The sequence below is a fragment of the Chiloscyllium punctatum genome, chromosome 41 (assembly GCF_047496795.1).
Source record: "Chiloscyllium punctatum isolate Juve2018m chromosome 41, sChiPun1.3, whole genome shotgun sequence".
In the NCBI taxonomy this organism is placed as follows: domain Eukaryota; kingdom Metazoa; phylum Chordata; class Chondrichthyes; order Orectolobiformes; family Hemiscylliidae; genus Chiloscyllium; species Chiloscyllium punctatum.
In genome coordinates this window covers 59,701,583-59,718,496 of record NC_092779.1, presented here as the reverse complement: position 1 = coordinate 59,718,496, position 16,914 = coordinate 59,701,583, and positions in this window count along the sequence as shown.

Below are 16,914 nucleotides of genomic sequence, written 5' to 3'. Positions count from 1 at the left end.
GAGCCCCCCTCGCTGTGTGCGTGAGTCCCCCCTCGCTGTGTGCGTGAGCCCCCCTCGCTGTGTGCGTGAGCCCCCCTCGCTGTGTGCGTGAGTCCCCACCCTCGCTGTGTGCGTGTGTCCCCCCCTCGCTGTGTGCATGTGTCCCCCCTCTCTGTGTGCGTGTGTCCCCCCCTCGCTGTGTGCGAGTCCCCCCCCTCGCTGTGTGCGTGTATCCCCCCCTCGCTGTGTGCGTGCGTGTCCCCCCCTCGCTGTGTGTGTGCGTGTCCCCCCCTCGCTGTGTGCGTGAGCGTGTCCCTCCTTCGCTGTCTGTGAGCGTGTCCCTCCTTCGCTGTGTGCGTGAGACCCCCCCCTCGCTGTGTGCGTGAGCGTGTCCCTCCTTCGCTGTGTGCGTGAGACCCCCCTCGCTGTGTGCGAGTCCCCCCCCTCGCTGTGTGCGTGTATCCCCCCCTCGCTGTGTGCGTGCGTGTCCCCCCCTCGCTGTGTGCGTGAGCGTGTCCCCCCCTCGCTGTGTGCGTGAGCGTGTCCCTCCTTCGCTGTCTGTGAGCGTGTCCCTCCTTCGCTGTGTGCGTGAGACCCCCCCTCGCTGTGTGCGTGAGCGTGTCCCTCCTTCGCTGTGTGCGTGAGACCCCCCTCGCTGTGTGCGAGTCCCCCCCCTCGCTGTGTGCGTGTGTACCCCCCTCGCTGTGTGCGTGTGCCCCACCTCGCTGTGTGCGTGTGTCCCCCCCTCGTTGTGTGCGTGAGCGTGTACCTCCTTCGCTGTGTGTGCGTGTGTCCCCCCTCGCTGTGTGCGTGAGCGTGTCCCTCCTTCACTGTGTGCGCGTGTGTCCCCCCCTCGCTGTGTGCGTGAGTCCCCCCTCGCTGTGTGCGTGAGTCCCCCCTCGCTGTGTGCGTGTGTCCCCCCCTCGCTGTGTGCGTGCTTGTGTCCCCCCCTCGCTGTGTGCGTGAGCATGTCCCTCCTTCGCTGTGTGTGCGTGAGACCCCCCCTCGCTGTGTCGTGAGTCCCCCCCACGCTGTGTGCATGAGTCCAACCCTCACTGTGTGCGTGAGTTCCCCCCTCGCTGTGTGCGTGTGCCCCACCTTGCTGTGTGCGTGAGCCCCCCCCTCGCTGTGTGCGTGAGTCCCCCCCCTCCCTGTGTGCGTGAGTCCCCCCCCTCGCTGTGTGCGTGAGCGTGTCCCTCCTTCGCTGTGTATGCATGTGTCCCCCCCTCGGTGTGTGCGTGTGTCCCCCCCTCGGTGTGTGCGTGTGTTCCCCCTCGCTGTGTGCGTGTGTCCCCCCCTCGCTGTGTGCGTGAGTCCCCGCTCGCTGTGTGCGTGTGTCCCCCCCTCGCTGTGTGCGTGAGTCCCCCCTCGCTGTGTGCGTGTGTCCCCCCCTCGCTGTGTGCGTGAGTCCCCCCTCGCTGTGTGCGTGTGTCCCCGCTCGCTGTGTGCGTGAGTGTGTCCCCCCCCCCCTCGCTGAGTGCGTGAGCGTGTCCCTCCTTCGCTGTGTATGCGTGTGTCCCCCCCCCTCGGTGTGTGCGTGTGTGTCCCCCTCGGTGTGTGCGTGTGTTCCCCCACGCTGTGTGCGTGTGTCCCCCCCTCGCTGTGTGCGTGAGCATGTCCCTCCTTCGCTGTGTGTGCGTGAGACCCCCCCTCGCTGTGTGCGTGTGTCCCCCCCTCGCTATGTGCGTGAGTGTGTCCCTCCTTCGCTGTGTGTGTGTGTCCCCCTCGCTGTGTGCGAGCGTGTCCCCCCCTCGCTGTGTGCGTGAGTCGGCCCCCTCGCTGTGTGCGTGAGTCCCCACCCTCGCTGTGTGCGTGAGCCCCCCCCTCGCTGTGTGCGTGAGCCCCCCCCCTCGCTGTGTGCGTGAGTCCCCCCCCTCGCTGTGTGCGTGAGTCGCCTCCCTCGCTGTGTGTCCCCCCCCTCACTGTGTTTGTGTGTCCCCCCCCTCGCTGAGTGCGTGTGTACCCCCTCGCTGTGTGCGTGAGCCCCCATCCTCGCTGTGTGCGTGAGCCCCCCCCTCGCTCTGTGCGTGTGTCCCCCCCTCGTTGTGTGCGTGAGCGTGTCCCTCCTTCGCTGTGTGTGTGTGTCCCCCTCGCTGTGTGCGAGCGTGTCCCCCCCTCGCTGTGTGCGTGAGTCCCCCCCCTCGCTGTGTGCGTGTGTCCCCCCCTCGCTATGTGCGTGAGTGTGTCACTCCTTCGCTGTGTGTGCGTGTGTCCCCCCCTCGCTGTGTGCGTGTGTCCCCCCCTCGCTGTGTGCGTGTGTGTCCCCCTCGCTGTGTGCGAGTCCCCCCCTCGCTGTGTGCGTGAGCCCCCCCCTCGCTGTGTGCGTGTGCCCCACCTTGCTGTGTGCGTGTGTCCCCCCCTCGTTGTGTGCGTGAGCGTGTCCCTCCTTCACTGTGTGTGCGTGTGTCCCCCCCTCGCTGTGTGCGTGAGTCCCCCCTCGCTGTGTGCGTGTGTCCCCCCCTCGCTGTGTGCGTGAGTCCCCCCCTCACTGTGTGCGTGAGTCCCCCCCTCGCTGTGTGCGTGAGTCCCCCCCTCACTGTGTGCGTGAGTCCCCCCCTCGCTGTGTGCGTGAGTCCCCCCTCGCTGTGTGCGTGAGTCCCCCCCTCGCTGTGTGCGTGTGTACCCCCCTCGCTGTGTGCGTGAGCCCCCATTCTCGCTGTGTGCGTGAGCCCCCCCCTCGCTGTGTGCGTGTGCCCCACCTCGCTGTGTGCGTGTGTCCCCCCCTCGTTGTGTGCGTGAGCGTGTCCCTCCTTCGCTGTGTGTGCGTGTGTCCCCCCCTCGCTGTGTGCGTGAGCGTGTCCCTCCTTCACTGTGTGCGCGTGTGTCCCCCCCTCGCTGTGTGCGTGAGTCCCCCCTCGCTGTGTGCGTGAGTCCCCCCTCGCTGTGTGCGTGTGTCCCCCCCTCGCTGTGTGCGTGCTTGTGTCCCCCCCTCGCTGTGTGCGTGAGCATGTCCCTCCTTCGCTGTGTGTGCGTGAGACCCCCCCTCGCTGTGTCGTGAGTCCCCCCCACGCTGTGTGCATGAGTCCAACCCTCACTGTGTGCGTGAGTTCCCCCCTCGCTGTGTGCGTGAGCCCCCACCCTCGCTGTGTGCGTGAGCCCCCACCCTCGCTGTGTGCGTGAGCCCCCCCCTCGCTGTGAGCGTGAGTTCCCCCCCCTCCCTGTGTGCGTGAGCCCCCACCCTCGCTGTGTGCGTGAGCCCCCCCCTCGCTGTGTGCGTGAGTCCCCCCTCGCTGTGTGCGTGTGTCCCCCCCTCGCTGTGTGCGTGCTTGTGTCCCCCCCTCGCTGTGTGCGTGAGCATGTCCCTCCTTCGCTGTGTGTGCGTGAGACCCCCCCTCGCTGTGTCGTGAGTCCCCCCCACGCTGTGTGCATGAGTCCAACCCTCACTGTGTGCGTGAGTTCCCCCCTCGCTGTGTGCGTGAGCCCCCACCCTCGCTGTTTGCGTGTGCCCCCACCCTCGCTGTGTGCGTGAGTCCCCCCCCTGCTGTGTGCGTGAGCCCCCACCCTCGCTGTGTGCGTGAGCCCCCCCCTCGCTGTGAGCGTGAGTCCCCCCCCTCCCTGTGTGCGTGAGTCCCCCCCCTCGCTGTGTGCGTGAGCGTGTCCCTCCTTCGCTGTGTATGCGTGTGTCCCCCCCCTCGGTGTGTGCGTGTGTGTCCCCCTCGGTGTGTGCGTGTGTTCCCCCACGCTGTGTGCGTGTGTCCCCCCCTCGCTGTGTGCGTGAGCATGTCCCTCCTTCGCTGTGTGTGCGTGAGACCCCCCCTCGCTGTGTGCGTGTGTCCCCCCCTCGCTATGTGCGTGAGTGTGTCCCTCCTTCGCTGTGTGTGTGTGTCCCCCTCGCTGTGTGCGAGCGTGTCCCCCCCTCGCTGTGTGCGTGAGTCCCCCCCCTCGCTGTGTGCGTGAGTCCCCACCCTCACTGTGTGCGTGAGCCCCCCCCTCGCTGTGTGCGTGAGCCCCCCCCTCGCTGTGTGCGTGAGTCCCCCCCCTCGCTGTGTGCGTGAGTCGCCTCCCTCGCTGTGTGTGTCCCCCCCCTCACTGTGTTTGTGTGTCCCCCCCCCTCGCTGAGTGCGTGTGTACCCCCTCGCTGTGTGCGTGAGCCCCCATCCTCGCTGTGTGCGTGAGCCCCCCCCTCGCTGTGTGCGTGTGCCCTACCTCGCTGTGTGCGTGTGTCCCCCCCTCGTTGTGTGCGTGAGCGTGTCCCTCCTTCGCTGTGTGTGTGTGTCCCCCTCGCTGTGTGCGAGCGTGTCCCCCCCTCGCTGTGTGCGTGAGTCACCCCCCTCGCTGTGTGCGTGAGTCCCCCCCCTCCCTGTGTGCGTGAGTCCCCCCCCCTCGCTGTGTGCGTGAGTCCCCCCCCTCGCTGTGTGCGTGAGTCCCCCCCCTCGCTGTGTGCGTGAGTCGCCCCCCTCGCTGTGTGCGTGAGTCGCCCACCTCGCTGTGTGCGTGTGTCCCCCCCTCGCTGTGTGCGTGTGTCCCCCCCTCGCTGTGTGCGTGTGTGTCCCCCTCGCTGTGTGCGAGTCCCCCCCTCGCTGTGTGCGTGAGTCCCCCATCCTCGCTGTGTGCGTGAGCCCCCCCCCTCGCTGTGTGCGTGTGCCCCACCTTGCTGTGTGCGTGTGTCCCCCCCTCGTTGTGTGCGTGAGCGTGTCCCTCCTTCACTGTGTGTGCGTGTGTCCCCCCCTCGCTGTGTGCGTGTGTCCCCCCCTCGCTGTGTGCGTGTGTCCCCCCCTCGTTGTGTGCGTGAGCGTGTCCCTCCTTCACTGTGTGTGCGTGTGTCCCCCCCTCGCTGTGTGCGTGAGTCCCCCCCTCGCTGTGTGCGTGTGTCCCCCCCTCGCTGTGTGCGTGAGTCCCCCCCTCACTGTGTGCGTGAGTCCCCCCCTCGCTGTGTGCGTGAGTCCCCCCCTCACTGTGTGCGTGAGTCCCCCCCTCGCTGTGTGCGTGAGTCCCCCCTCGCTGTGTGCGTGAGTCCCCCCCTCGCTGTGTGCGTGAGACCCCCCCCTCGCTGTGTGCGTGAGTCCCCCCCTCGCTGTGTGCGTGTGTCCCCCCCTCGCTGTGTGCATGTGTCCCCCCTCGCTGTGTGCGTGTGTCCCCCCCCCCCGTCGCTGTGTGCGTGAGTCCCCCCCTCGCTGTGTGCGTGCGTGTCCCCCCCTCGCTGTGTGCGTGCGTGTCCCCCCCTCGCTGTGTGCGTGCGTGTCCCCCCCTCGCTGTGTGCGTGTGTGTCTCTCCATCGCTGTGTGCGTGAGACCCCCCTCGCTGTGTGCGTGTTCCCCCCTCGCTGTGTGCGTGAGCGTGTCCCTCCTTCGCTGTGTGCGTGAGACCCCCCTCGCTGTGTGCGTGTGTCCCCCCCCTCGCTGTGTGCGTGAGACCCCCCCATCGCTGTGTGCGTGAGTCCCCCCCATCGCTGTGTGCGTGAGTCCCCCCTCACTGTGTGCGTGAGTCCCCCCCCCAGCTGTGTGCGTGATTCCCCCCCTCGCTGTGTGCGTGAGTCCCCCCTCGCTGTGTGCGTGAGTCCCCCCTCGCTGTGTGCGTGAGCCCCCCCGCTGTGTGCGTGAGTCCCCCCCCAGCTGTGTGCGTAAGTCCCCCCCTCGCTGTGTGCGTGAGTCCCCCCCTCGCTGTGTGCGTGAGCCCCCCTCGCTGTGTGCGTGAGTCCCCCCCCTCGCTGTGTGCGTGAGCCCCCCCGCTGTGTACGTGACCCCCCCTCGCTGTGTGCGTGAGCCCCCCCTCGCTGTGTGCGTGAGTCCCCCCTCGCTGTGTGCGTGAGTCCCCCCCCGCTGTGTGCGAGTCCCCCCCCTCGATGTGTGCGTGAGTCCCCCCCTCGCTGTGTGCGTGAGTCCCCCCCTCGCTGTGTGCGTGAGTCCCCCCTCGCTGTGTGCGTGAGTCCCCCCCTCGCTGTGTGCGTGAGTCCCCCCCCTCGCTGTGTGCGTGAGTCCCCCCCTCGCTGTGTGCGTGTGTCCCCCCCTCGCTGTGTGCATGTGTCCCCCCTCGCTGTGTGCGTGTGTCCCCCCCCCGTCGCTGTGTGCGTGAGTCCCCCCTCGCTGTGTGCGTGTGTCCCCCCCTCGCTGTGTGCGTGAGTCCCCCCCCAGCTGTGTGCGTAAGTCCCCCCCTCGCTGTGTGCGTGAGTCCCCCCCTCGCTGTGTGCGTGAGCCCCCCTCGCTGTGTGCGTGAGTCCCCCCCCTCGCTGTGTGCGTGAGCCCCCCCGCTGTGTACGTGACCCCCCCCTCGCTGTGTGCGTGACCCCCCCCTCGCTGTGTGCGTGAGCCCCCCCTCGCTGTGTGCGTGAGTCCCCCCTCGCTGTGTGCGTGAGTCCTCCCCCGCTGTGTGCGTGAGTCCCCCCCCTCGCTGTGTGCGTGAGTCCCCCCCTCGCTGTGTGCGTGAGTCCCCTCCCCTCGCTGTGTGCGTGTGTCCCCCCCTCGCTGTGTGCGTGAGTCCCCTCCCCTCGCTGTGTGCGTGAGCCCCCCCCCTCGCTGTGTGCGTGAGTCCCCCTTCGCTGTGTGCGTGAGCATGTCCCTGCTTCGCTGTTTGTGCGTGTGTCCCCCCCCATCATTGTGTGCGTGTGTCCCTCCTTCGCTGTGTGCGTGAGACCCCCCTCGCTGTGTGCGTGTGTCCCCCCCCTCGCTGTGTGCGTGAGACCCCCCATCGCTGTGTGCGTGAGTCCCCCCTCACTGTGTGCGTGAGTCCCCCCCCAGCTGTGTGCGTGATTCCCCCCCTCGCTGTGTGCGTGAGTCCCCCCTCGCTGTGTGCGTGAGTCCCCCCCCAGCTGTGTGCGTAAGTCCCCCCCTCGCTGTGTGCGTGAGCCCCCCTCGCTGTGTGCGTGAGTCCCCCCTCGCTGTGTGCGTGAGTCCCCCCCCTCGCTGTGTGCGTGAGCCCCCCCGCTGTGTACGTGACCCCCCCCCCCCTCGCTGTGTGCGTGAGCCCCCCCTCGCTGTGTGCGTGAGTCCCCCCTCGCTGTGTGCGTGAGTCCCCCCCTCGCTGTGTGCGTGAGTCCCCCCCTCGCTGTGTGCGTGAGTCCCCTCCCCTCGCTGTGTGCGTGAGTCCCCCCCTCGCTGTGTGCGTGAGTCCCCTCCCCTCGCTGTGTGCGTGAGCCCCCCCCCTCGCTGTGTGCGTGAGTCCCCCCTTCGGTGTGTGCGTGAGCATGTCCCTGCTTCGCTGTTTGTGCGTGTGTGTCCCCCCATGATTGTGTGCGTGTGTCCCCCCATCGCTGTGTGCGTGTGTCCCCCCCTCGCTGTGTGCGTGCGTGTGTCCCCCCCTTGCTGTGTACGTGAGTTACCCCCTCGCTGTGTGCGTGAGCGGGTTCCTACTTCGCTGTGTGAGTGTGTCCCCCCTCGCTGTGTGCGTGAGCCCCCCCCTTCGGTGTGTGCGTGAGCATGTCCCTGCTTCGCTGTTTGTGCGTGTGTCCCCCCCATCATTGTGTGCGTGTGTTCCCCCCCTCGCTGTGTGCATGTGTCCCCCCCTCGCTGTGTGCGTTGTCCCCCCCTCGCTGTGTGCGTGCGTGTGTCCCCCCCTTGCTGTGTACGTGAGTTACCCCCTCGCTGTGTGCGTGAGCGTGTTCCTACTTCGCTGTGTGAGTGTGTCCCCCCCTCGCTGTGTGCGTGAGCATGTCCCTCCTTCGCTGTCTGTGAGCGTGTCCCCCCCTCGCTGTGTGCGAGCGTGTCCCTCCTTCGCTGTGTGTGCGTGACTCCCACCCTCGCTGTGTGCGTGAGTCCCACCCTCGCTGTGTGCGTGAGTCCCCACCCTCGCTGTGTGCGTGTGTCCCCCCCTCGCTGTGTGCGTGAGCGTGTCCCTCCTTCGCTGTGTGTGCGTGACTCCCACTCTCGCTGTGTGTGTGAGTCCCCACCCTCGCTGTGTGCGTGAGTCCCCACCCTCGCTGTGTGCGTGAGTCCCCCCCTCGCTGTGTGCGTGAGCCCCCCCCTCGCTGTGTGCGTGAGCCCCCCTCGCTGTGTGCGTGAGCCCCCCTCACTGTGTGCGTGAGTCCCCCCCCCTCGCTGTGTGCGTGAGCCCCCCCGCTGTGTACGTGACCCCCCCCTCGCTGTGTACGTGACCCCCCCCTCGCTGTGTGCGTGAGCCCCCCCTCGCTGTGTGCGTGAGTCCCCCCTCGCTGTGTGCGTGAGTCCCCCCCCGCTGTGTGCGTGAGTCCCCCCCCTCGCTGTGTGCGTGAGTCCCCCCCTCGCTGTGTGCGTGAGAGCCCCCCATCGCTGTGTGCGTGTGTCCCCCCCCATCATTGTGTGCGTGTGTCCCCCCCTCGCTGTGTGCGTTGTCCCCCCCTCGCTGTGTGCGTGCGTGTGTCCCCCCCTTGCTGTGTACGTGAGTTACCCCCTCGCTGTGTGCGTGAGCGTGTTCCTACTTCGCTGTGTGTGTGTGACCCCCCTCGCTGTGTGCGTGTATCCCCCCATCGCTGTGTGCGTGAGTCCCCTCCCCTCGCTGTGTGCGTGAGTCCCCCCCTCGCTGTGTGCGTGAGAGCCCCCCTCGCTGTGTGCGTGAGCCCCCCCCCTCGCTGTGTGCGTGAGTCCCCTCCCCTCGCTGTGTGCGTGTGTCCCCCCCTCGCTGTGTGCGTGAGTCCCCTCCCCTCGCTGTGTGCGTGAGCCCCCCCCCTCGCTGTGTGCGTGAGTCCCCCCTTCGGTGTGTGCGTGAGCATGTCCCTGCTTCGCTGTTTGTGCGTGTGTCCCCCCCATCATTGTGTGCGTGTGTTCTCCCATCGCTGTGTGCATGTGTCCCCCCCTCGCTGTGTGCGTTGTCCCCCCCTCGCTGTGTGCGTGCGTGTGTCCCCCCCTTGCTGTGTACGTGAGTTACCCCCTCGCTGTGTGCGTGAGCGTGTTCCTACTTCGCTGAGTGTGTGTGACCCCCCTCGCTGTGTGAGTGTGTCCCCCCCTCGCTGTGTGCGTGAGCGTGTCCCTCCTTCGCTGTCTGTGAGCGTGTCCCCCCCTCGCTGTGTGCGAGCGTGTCCCTCCCTCGCTGTGTGCGTGAGTCCCCCACCTCGCTGTGTGCGTGAGCGTGTCCCTCCTTCGCTGTGTGTGCGTGACTCCCACCCTCGCTGTGTGCGTGAGTCCCACCCTCGCTGTGTGCGTGAGTCCCCACCCTCGCTGTGTGCGTGTGTCCCCCCCTCGCTGTGTGCGTGAGTCCCACCCTCGCTGTTTGCGTGAGTCCCCCCCCTCGGTGTGTGCGTGACTCCCACCCTCGCTGTGTGCGTGAGTCCCACCCTCGCTGTGTGCGTGAGTCCCCACCCTCGCTGTGTGCGTGTGTCCCCCCCTCGCTGTGTGCGTGAGCGTGTCCCTCCTTCGCTGTGTGTGCGTGACTCCCACCCTCGCTGTGTGCGTGAGTCCCCCCCTCGCTGTGTGCGTGAGTCCCCCCTCGCTGTGTGCGTGAGTCCCCCCCTCGCTGTGTGCGTGAGCCCCCCTCGCTGTGTGCGTGAGCCCCCCTCACTGTGTGCGTGAGTCCCCCCCCTCGCTGTGTGCGTGAGCCCCCCCGCTGTGTACGTGACCCCCCCCTTGCTGTGTGCGTGAGCCCCCCCTCGCTGTGTGCGTGAGTCCCCCCTCGCTGTGTGCGTGAGTCCCCCCCCGCTGTGTGCGTGAGTCCCCCCCCTCGCTGTGTGCGTGAGTCCCCCCCCTCGCTGTGTGCGTGAGAGCCCCCCATCGCTGTGTGCGTGTGTCCCCCCCCATCATTGTGTGCGTGTCCCCCCCTCGCTGTGTGCGTTGTCCCCCCCTCGCTGTGTGCGTGCGTGTGTCCCCCCCTTGCTGTGTACGTGAGTTACCCCCTCGCTGTGTGCGTGAGCGTGTTCCTACTTCGCTGTGTGTGTGTGACCCCCCTCGCTGTGTGAGTGTGTCCCCCCCTCGCTGTGTGCGTAAGCGTGTCCCTCCTTCGCTGTCTGTGAGCGTGTCCCCCCCTCGCTGTGTGCGAGCGTGTCCCCCCCTTGCTGTGTACGTGAGTTACCCCCTCGCTGTGTGCGTGAGCGTGTTCCTACTTCGCTGTGTGAGTGTGTCCCCCCCTCGCTGTGTGCGTGAGCATGTCCCTCCTTCGCTGTCTGTGAGCGTGTCCCCCCCTCGCTGTGTGCGAGCGTGTCCCTCCCTCGCTGTGTGCGTGAGTCCCCCACCTCGCTGTGTGCGTGAGCGTGTCCCTCCTTCGCTGTGTGTGCGTGACTCCCACCCTCGCTGTGTGCGTGAGTCCCACCCTCGCTGTGTGCGTGAGTCCCCACCCTCGCTGTGTGCGTGTGTCCCCCCCTCGCTGTGTGCGTGAGCGTGTCCCTCCTTCGCTGTGTGTGCGTGACTCCCACCCTCGCTGTGTGCGTGAGTCCCCACCCTCGCTGTGTGCGTGAGTCCCCACCCTCGCTGTGTGCGTGAGTCCCCCCCTCGCTGTGTGCGTGAGCCCCCCCCTCGCTGTGTGCGTGAGCCCCCCTCGCTGTGTGCGTGAGCCCCCCTCGCTGTGTGCGTTGTCCCCCCCTCGCTGTGTGCGTGCGTGTGTCCCCCCCTTGCTGTGTACGTGAGTTACCCCCTCGCTGTGTGCGTGAGCGTGTTCCTACTTCGCTGTGTGTGTGTGACCCCCCTCGCTGTGTGCGAGCGTGTCCCCCCCTCGCTGTGTGCGTGTATCCCCCCATCGCTGTGTGCGTGAGTCCCCTCCCCTCGCTGTGTGCGTGAGTCCCCTCCCCTCGCTGTGTGCGTGAGTCCCCTCCCCTCGCTGTGTGCGTGAGAGCCCCCCTCGCTGTGTGCGTGAGCCCCCCCCCTCGCTGTGTGCGTGAGCACCCCCCCTCGCTGTGTGCGTGAGTCCCCCCTTCGGTGTGTGCGTGAGCATGTCCCTGCTTCGCTGTTTGTGCGTGTGTCCCCCCCATCATTGTGTGCGTGTGTTCTCCCATCGCTGTGTGCATGTGTCCCCCCCTCGCTGTGTGCGTTGTCCCCCCCTCGCTGTGTGCGTGCGTGTGTCCCCCCCTTGCTGTGTACGTGAGTTACCCCCTCGCTGTGTGCGTGAGCGTGTTCCTACTTCGCTGAGTGTGTGTGACCCCCCTCGCTGTGTGAGTGTGTCCCCCCCTCGCTGTGTGCGTGAGCGTGTCCCTCCTTCGCTGTCTGTGAGCGTGTCCCCCCCTCGCTGTGTGCGAGCGTGTCCCTCCCTCGCTGTGTGCGTGAGTCCCCCACCTCGCTGTGTGCGTGAGCGTGTCCCTCCTTCGCTGTGTGTGCGTGACTCCCACCCTCGCTGTGTGCGTGAGTCCCACCCTCGCTGTGTGCGTGAGTCCCCACCCTCGCTGTGTGCGTGTGTCCCCCCCTCGCTGTGTGCGTGAGTCCCACCCTCGCTGTTTGCGTGAGTCCCCCCCCTCGGTGTGTGCGTGAGTCCCACCCTCGCTGTGTGCGTGAGTCCCACCCTCGCTGTGTGCGTGAGTCCCCACCCTCGCTGTGTGCGTGTGTCCCCCCCTCGCTGTGTGCGTGAGCGTGTCCCTCCTTCGCTGTGTGTGCGTGACTCCCACCCTCGCTGTGTGCGTGAGTCCCCCCCTCGCTGTGTGCGTGAGTCCCCCCTCGCTGTGTGCGTGAGTCCCCCCCTCGCTGTGTGCGTGAGCCCCCCTCGCTGTGTGCGTGAGCCCCCCTCACTGTGTGCGTGAGTCCCCCCCCTCGCTGTGTGCGTGAGCCCCCCCGCTGTGTACGTGACCCCCCCCTCGCTGTGTGCGTGAGCCCCCCCTCGCTGTGTGCGTGAGTCCCCCCTCGCTGTGTGCGTGAGTCCCCCCCCCGCTGTGTGCGTGAGTCCCCCCCCTCGCTGTGTGCGTGAGTCCCCCCCTCGCTGTGTGCGTGAGAGCCCCCCATCGCTGTGTGCGTGTGTCCCCCCCCATCATTGTGTGCGTGTGTCCCCCCCTCGCTGTGTGCGTTGTCCCCCCCTCGCTGTGTGCGTGCGTGTGTCCCCCCCTTGCTGTGTACGTGAGTTACCCCCTCGCTGTGTGCGTGAGCGTGTTCCTACTTCGCTGTGTGTGTGTGACCCCCCTCGCTGTGTGCGTGTATCCCCCCATCGCTGTGTGCGTGAGTCCCCTCCCCTCGCTGTGTGCGTGAGTCCCCCCCTCGCTGTGTGCGTGAGCCCCCCCCCTCGCTGTGTGCGTGAGCACCCCCCCTCGCTGTGTGCGTGAGTCCCCCCTTCGGTGTGTGCGTGAGCATGTCCCTGCTTCGCTGTTTGTGCGTGTGTCCCCCCCATCATTGTGTGCGTGTGTTCCCCCATCGCTGTGTGCATGTGTCCCCCCCTCGCTGTGTGCGTGCGTGTGTCCCCCCCTTGCTGTGTACGTGAGTTACCCCCTCGCTGTGTGCGTGAGCGGGTTCCTACTTCGCTGTGTGTGTGTGACCCCCCTCGCTGTGTGCGAGCGTGTCCCCCCCTCGCTGTGTGCGAGCGTGTCCCTCCCTCGCTGTGTGCGTGAGTCCCCCACCTCGCTGTGTGCGTGAGCGTGTCCCTCCTTCGCTGTGTGTGCGTGACTCCCACCCTCGCTGTGTGCGTGAGTCCCACCCTCGCTGTGTGCGTGAGTCCCCACCTTCGCTGTGTGCGTGTGTCCCCCCCTCGCTGTGTGCGTGAGCGTGTCCCTCCTTCGCTGTGTGTGCGTGACTCCCACCCTCGCTGTGTGCGTGAGTCCCACCCTCGCTGTGTGCGTGAGTCCCCACCCTCGCTGTGTGCGTGTGTCCCCCCCTCGCTGTGTGCATGTGTCCCCCCTCGCTGTGTGCGTGTGTCGCCCCCCTCGCTGTGTGCGTGAGTCCCCCCCTCGCTGTGTGCGTGCGTGTCCCCCCCTCGCTGTGTGCGTGCGAGTCCCCCCCTCGCTGTGTGCGTGAGCGTGTCCCTCCTTCGCTGTCTGTGAGCGTGTCCCCCCCTCGCTGTGTGCGAGCGTGTCCCTCCCTCGCTGTGTGCGTGAGTCCCCCACCTCGCTGTGTGCGTGAGCGTGTCCCTCCTTCGCTGTGTGTGCGATTCCCCCCCCTCGCTGTGTGCGTGTGTGTCCCCCCTCGCTGTGTGCGTGAGACCCCCCATCGCTGTGTGCGTGAGTCCCTCCTCACTGTGTGCGTGAGTCCACCCCCAGCTGTGTGCGTGATTCCCCCCCTCGCTGTGTGCGTGATTCCCCCCTCGTTGTGTGCGTGAGCCCCCATCGCTGTGTGCGTGAGCCCCCATCGCTGTGTGCGTGAGTCCCCCCCTCGCTGTGTGCGTGAGCCCCCCTCGCTGTGTGCGTGAGCCCCCCTCACTGTGTGCGTGAGTCCCCCCCCCTCGCTGTGTGCGTGAGCCCCCCCGCTGTGTACGTGACCCCCCCCTCGCTGTGTACGTGACCCCCCCCTCGCTGTGTGCGTGAGCCCCCCCTCGCTGTGTGCGTGAGTCCCCCCCCGCTGTGTGCGTGAGTCCCCCCCCTCGCTGTGTGCGTGAGTCCCCCCCTCGCTGTGTGCGTGAGAGCCCCCCATCGCTGTGTGCGTGTGTCCCCCCCCATCATTGTGTGCGTGTGTCCCCCCCTCGCTGTGTGCGTTGTCCCCCCCTCGCTGTGTGCGTGCGTGTGTCCCCCACTTGCTGTGTACGTGAGTTACCCCCTCGCTGTGTGCGTGAGCGTGTTCCTACTTCGCTGTGTGTGTGTGACCCCCCTTGCTGTGTGCGTGTATCCCCCCATCGCTGTGTGCGTGAGTCCCCTCCCCTCGCTGTGTGCGTGAGTCCCCCCCTCGCTGTGTGCGTGAGAGCCCCCCTCGCTGTGTGCGTGAGCCCCCCCCCTCGCTGTGTGCGTGAGCACCCCCCCTCGCTGTGTGCGTGAGTCCCCCCTTCGGTGTGTGCGTGAGCATGTCCCTGCTTCGCTGTTTGTGCGTGTGTCCCCCCCATCATTGTGTGCGTGTGTTCCCCCATCGCTGTGTGCATGTGTCCCCCCCTCGCTGTGTGCGTTGTCCCCCCCTCGCTGTGTGCGTGCGTGTGTCCCCCCCTTGCTGTGTACGTGAGTTACCCCCTCGCTGTGTGCGTGAGCGTGTTCCTACTTCGCTGAGTGTGTGTGACCCCCCTCGCTGTGTGAGTGTGTCCCCCCCTCGCTGTGTGCGTGAGTGTGTCCCTCCTTCGCTGTCTGTGAGCGTGTCCCCCCCTCGCTGTGTGCGAGCGTGTCCCTCCCTCGCTGTGTGCGTGAGTCCCCCACCTCGCTGTGTGCGTGAGCGTGTCCCTCCTTCGCTGTGTGTGCGTGACTCCCACCCTCGCTGTGTGCGTGAGTCCCACCCTCGCTGTGTGCGTGAGTCCCCACCCTCGCTGTGTGCGTGTGTCCCCCCCTCGCTGTGTGCGTGAGTCCCACCCTCGCTGTGTGCGTGAGTCCCCCCCCTCGCTGTGTGCGTGAGCCCCCCCGCTGTGTACGTGACCCCCCCCTCGCTGTGTGCGTGAGCCCCCCCTCGCTGTGTGCGTGAGTCCCCCCTCGCTGTGTGCGTGAGTCCCCCCCCGCTGTGTGCGTGAGTCCCCCCCCCTCGCTGTGTGCGTGAGTCCCCCCCTCGCTGTGTGCGTGAGATCCCCCCATCGCTGTGTGCGTGTGTCCCCCCCCATCATTGTGTGCGTGTGTCCCCCCCTCGCTGTGTGCGTTGTCCCCCCCTCGCTGTGTGCGTGCGTGTGTCCCCCCCTTGCTGTGTACGTGAGTTACCCCCTCGCTGTGTGCGTGAGCGTGTTCCTACTTCGCTGTGTGTGTGTGACCCCCCTCGCTGTGTGCGTGTATCCCCCCATCGCTGTGTGCGTGAGTCCCCTCCCCTCGCTGTGTGCGTGAGTCCCCCCCTCGCTGTGTGCGTGAGCCCCCCCCCTCGCTGTGTGCGTGAGCACCCCCCCCTCGCTGTGTGCGTGAGCATGTCCCTGCTTCGCTGTTTGTGCGTGTGTCCCCCCCATCATTGTGTGCGTGTGTTCCCCCATCGCTGTGTGCATGTGTCCCCCCCTCGCTGTGTGCGTGCGTGTGTCCCCCCCTTGCTGTGTACGTGAGTTACCCCCTCGCTGTGTGTGTGAGCGTGTTCCTACTTCGCTGTGTGTGTGTGACCCCCCTCGCTGTGTGCGTGAGCGTGTCCCTCCTTCGCTGTGTGCGAGCGTGTCCCCCCCTCGCTGTGTGCGAGCGTGTCCCTCCCTCGCTGTGTGCGTGAGTCCCCCACCTCGCTGTGTGCGTGAGCGTGTCCCTCCTTCGCTGTGTGTGCGTGACTCCCACCCTCGCTGTGTGCGTGTGTCCCACCCTCGCTGTGTGCGTGAGTCCCACCCTCGCTGTGTGCGTGAGTCCCCACCCTCGCTGTGTGCGTGAGTCCCCCACCTCGCTGTGTGCGTGAGCGTGTCCCTCCTTCGCTGTGTGTGCGTGACTCCCACCCTCGCTGTGTGCGTGTGTCCCACCCTCGCTGTGTGCGTGAGTCCCACCCTCGCTGTGTGCGTGAGTCCCCACCCTCGCTGTGTGCGTGTGTCCCCCCCTCGCTGTGTGCATGTGTCCCCCCTCGCTGTGTGCGTGTGTCCCCCCCCTCGCTGTGTGCGTGAGTCCCCCCCTCGCTGTGTGCGTGCGTGTCCCCCCCTCGCTGTGTGCGTGCGAGTCCCCCCCTCGCTGTGTGCGTGAGCGTGTCCCTCCTTCGCTGTCTGTGAGCGTGTCCCTCCTTCGCTGTGTGCGTGAGACCCCCCCTCGCTGTGTGCGTGCGTGTCCCCCCCTCGCTGTGTGCGTGAGACCCCCCTCGCTGTGTGCGATTCCCCCCCCTCGCTGTGTGCGTGTGTGTCCCCCCTCGCTGTGTGCGTGAGACCCCCCATCGCTGTGTGCGTGAGTCCCTCCTCACTGTGTGCGTGAGTCCACCCCCAGCTGTGTGCGTGATTCCCCCCCTCGCTGTGTGCGTGATTCCCCCCTCGTTGTGTGCGTGAGCCCCCATCGCTGTGTGCGTGAGTCCCCCCCCGCTGTGTGAGTGTGTCCCCCCCTCGCTGTGTGCGTAAGCGTGTCCCTCCTTCGCTGTCTGTGAGCGTGTCCCCCCCTCGCTGTGTGCGAGCGTGTCCCCCCCTTGCTGTGTACGTGAGTTACCCCCTCGCTGTGTGCGTGAGCGTGTTCCTACTTCGCTGTGTGAGTGTGTCCCCCCCTCGCTGTGTGCGTGAGCATGTCCCTCCTTCGCTGTCTGTGAGCGTGTCCCCCCCTCGCTGTGTGCGAGCGTGTCCCTCCCTCGCTGTGTGCGTGAGTCCCCCACCTCGCTGTGTGCGTGAGCGTGTCCCTCCTTCGCTGTGTGTGCGTGACTCCCACCCTCGCTGTGTGCGTGAGTCCCACCCTCGCTGTGTGCGTGAGTCCCCACCCTCGCTGTGTGCGTGTGTCCCCCCCTCGCTGTGTGCGTGAGCGTGTCCCTCCTTCGCTGTGTGTGCGTGACTCCCACCCTCGCTGTGTGCGTGAGTCCCCACCCTCGCTGTGTGCGTGAGTCCCCACCCTCGCTGTGTGCGTGAGTCCCCCCCTCGCTGTGTGCGTGAGCCCCCCCCTCGCTGTGTGCGTGAGCCCCCCTCGCTGTGTGCGTGAGCCCCCCTCACTGTGTGCGTGAGTCCCCCCCCTCGCTGTGTGCGTGAGCCCCCCCGCTGTGTACGTGACCCCCCCCTCGCTGTGTACGTGACCCCCCCCTCGCTGTGTGCGTGAGCCCCCCCTCGCTGTGTGCGTGAGTCCCCCCTCGCTGTGTGCGTGAGTCCCCCCCCGCTGTGTGCGTGAGTCCCCCCCCTCGCTGTGTGCGTGAGTCCCCCCCTCGCTGTGTGCGTGAGAGCCCCCCATCGCTGTGTGCGTGTGTCCCCCCCCATCATTGTGTGCGTGTGTCCCCCCCTCGCTGTGTGCGTTGTCCCCCCCTCGCTGTGTGCGTTGTCCCCCCCTCGCTGTGTGCGTGCGTGTGTCCCCCCCTTGCTGTGTACGTGAGTTACCCCCTCGCTGTGTGCGTGAGCGTGTTCCTACTTCGCTGAGTGTGTGTGACCCCCCTCGCTGTGTGAGTGTGTCCCCCCCTCGCTGTGTGCGTGAGCGTGTCCCTCCTTCGCTGTCTGTGAGCGTGTCCC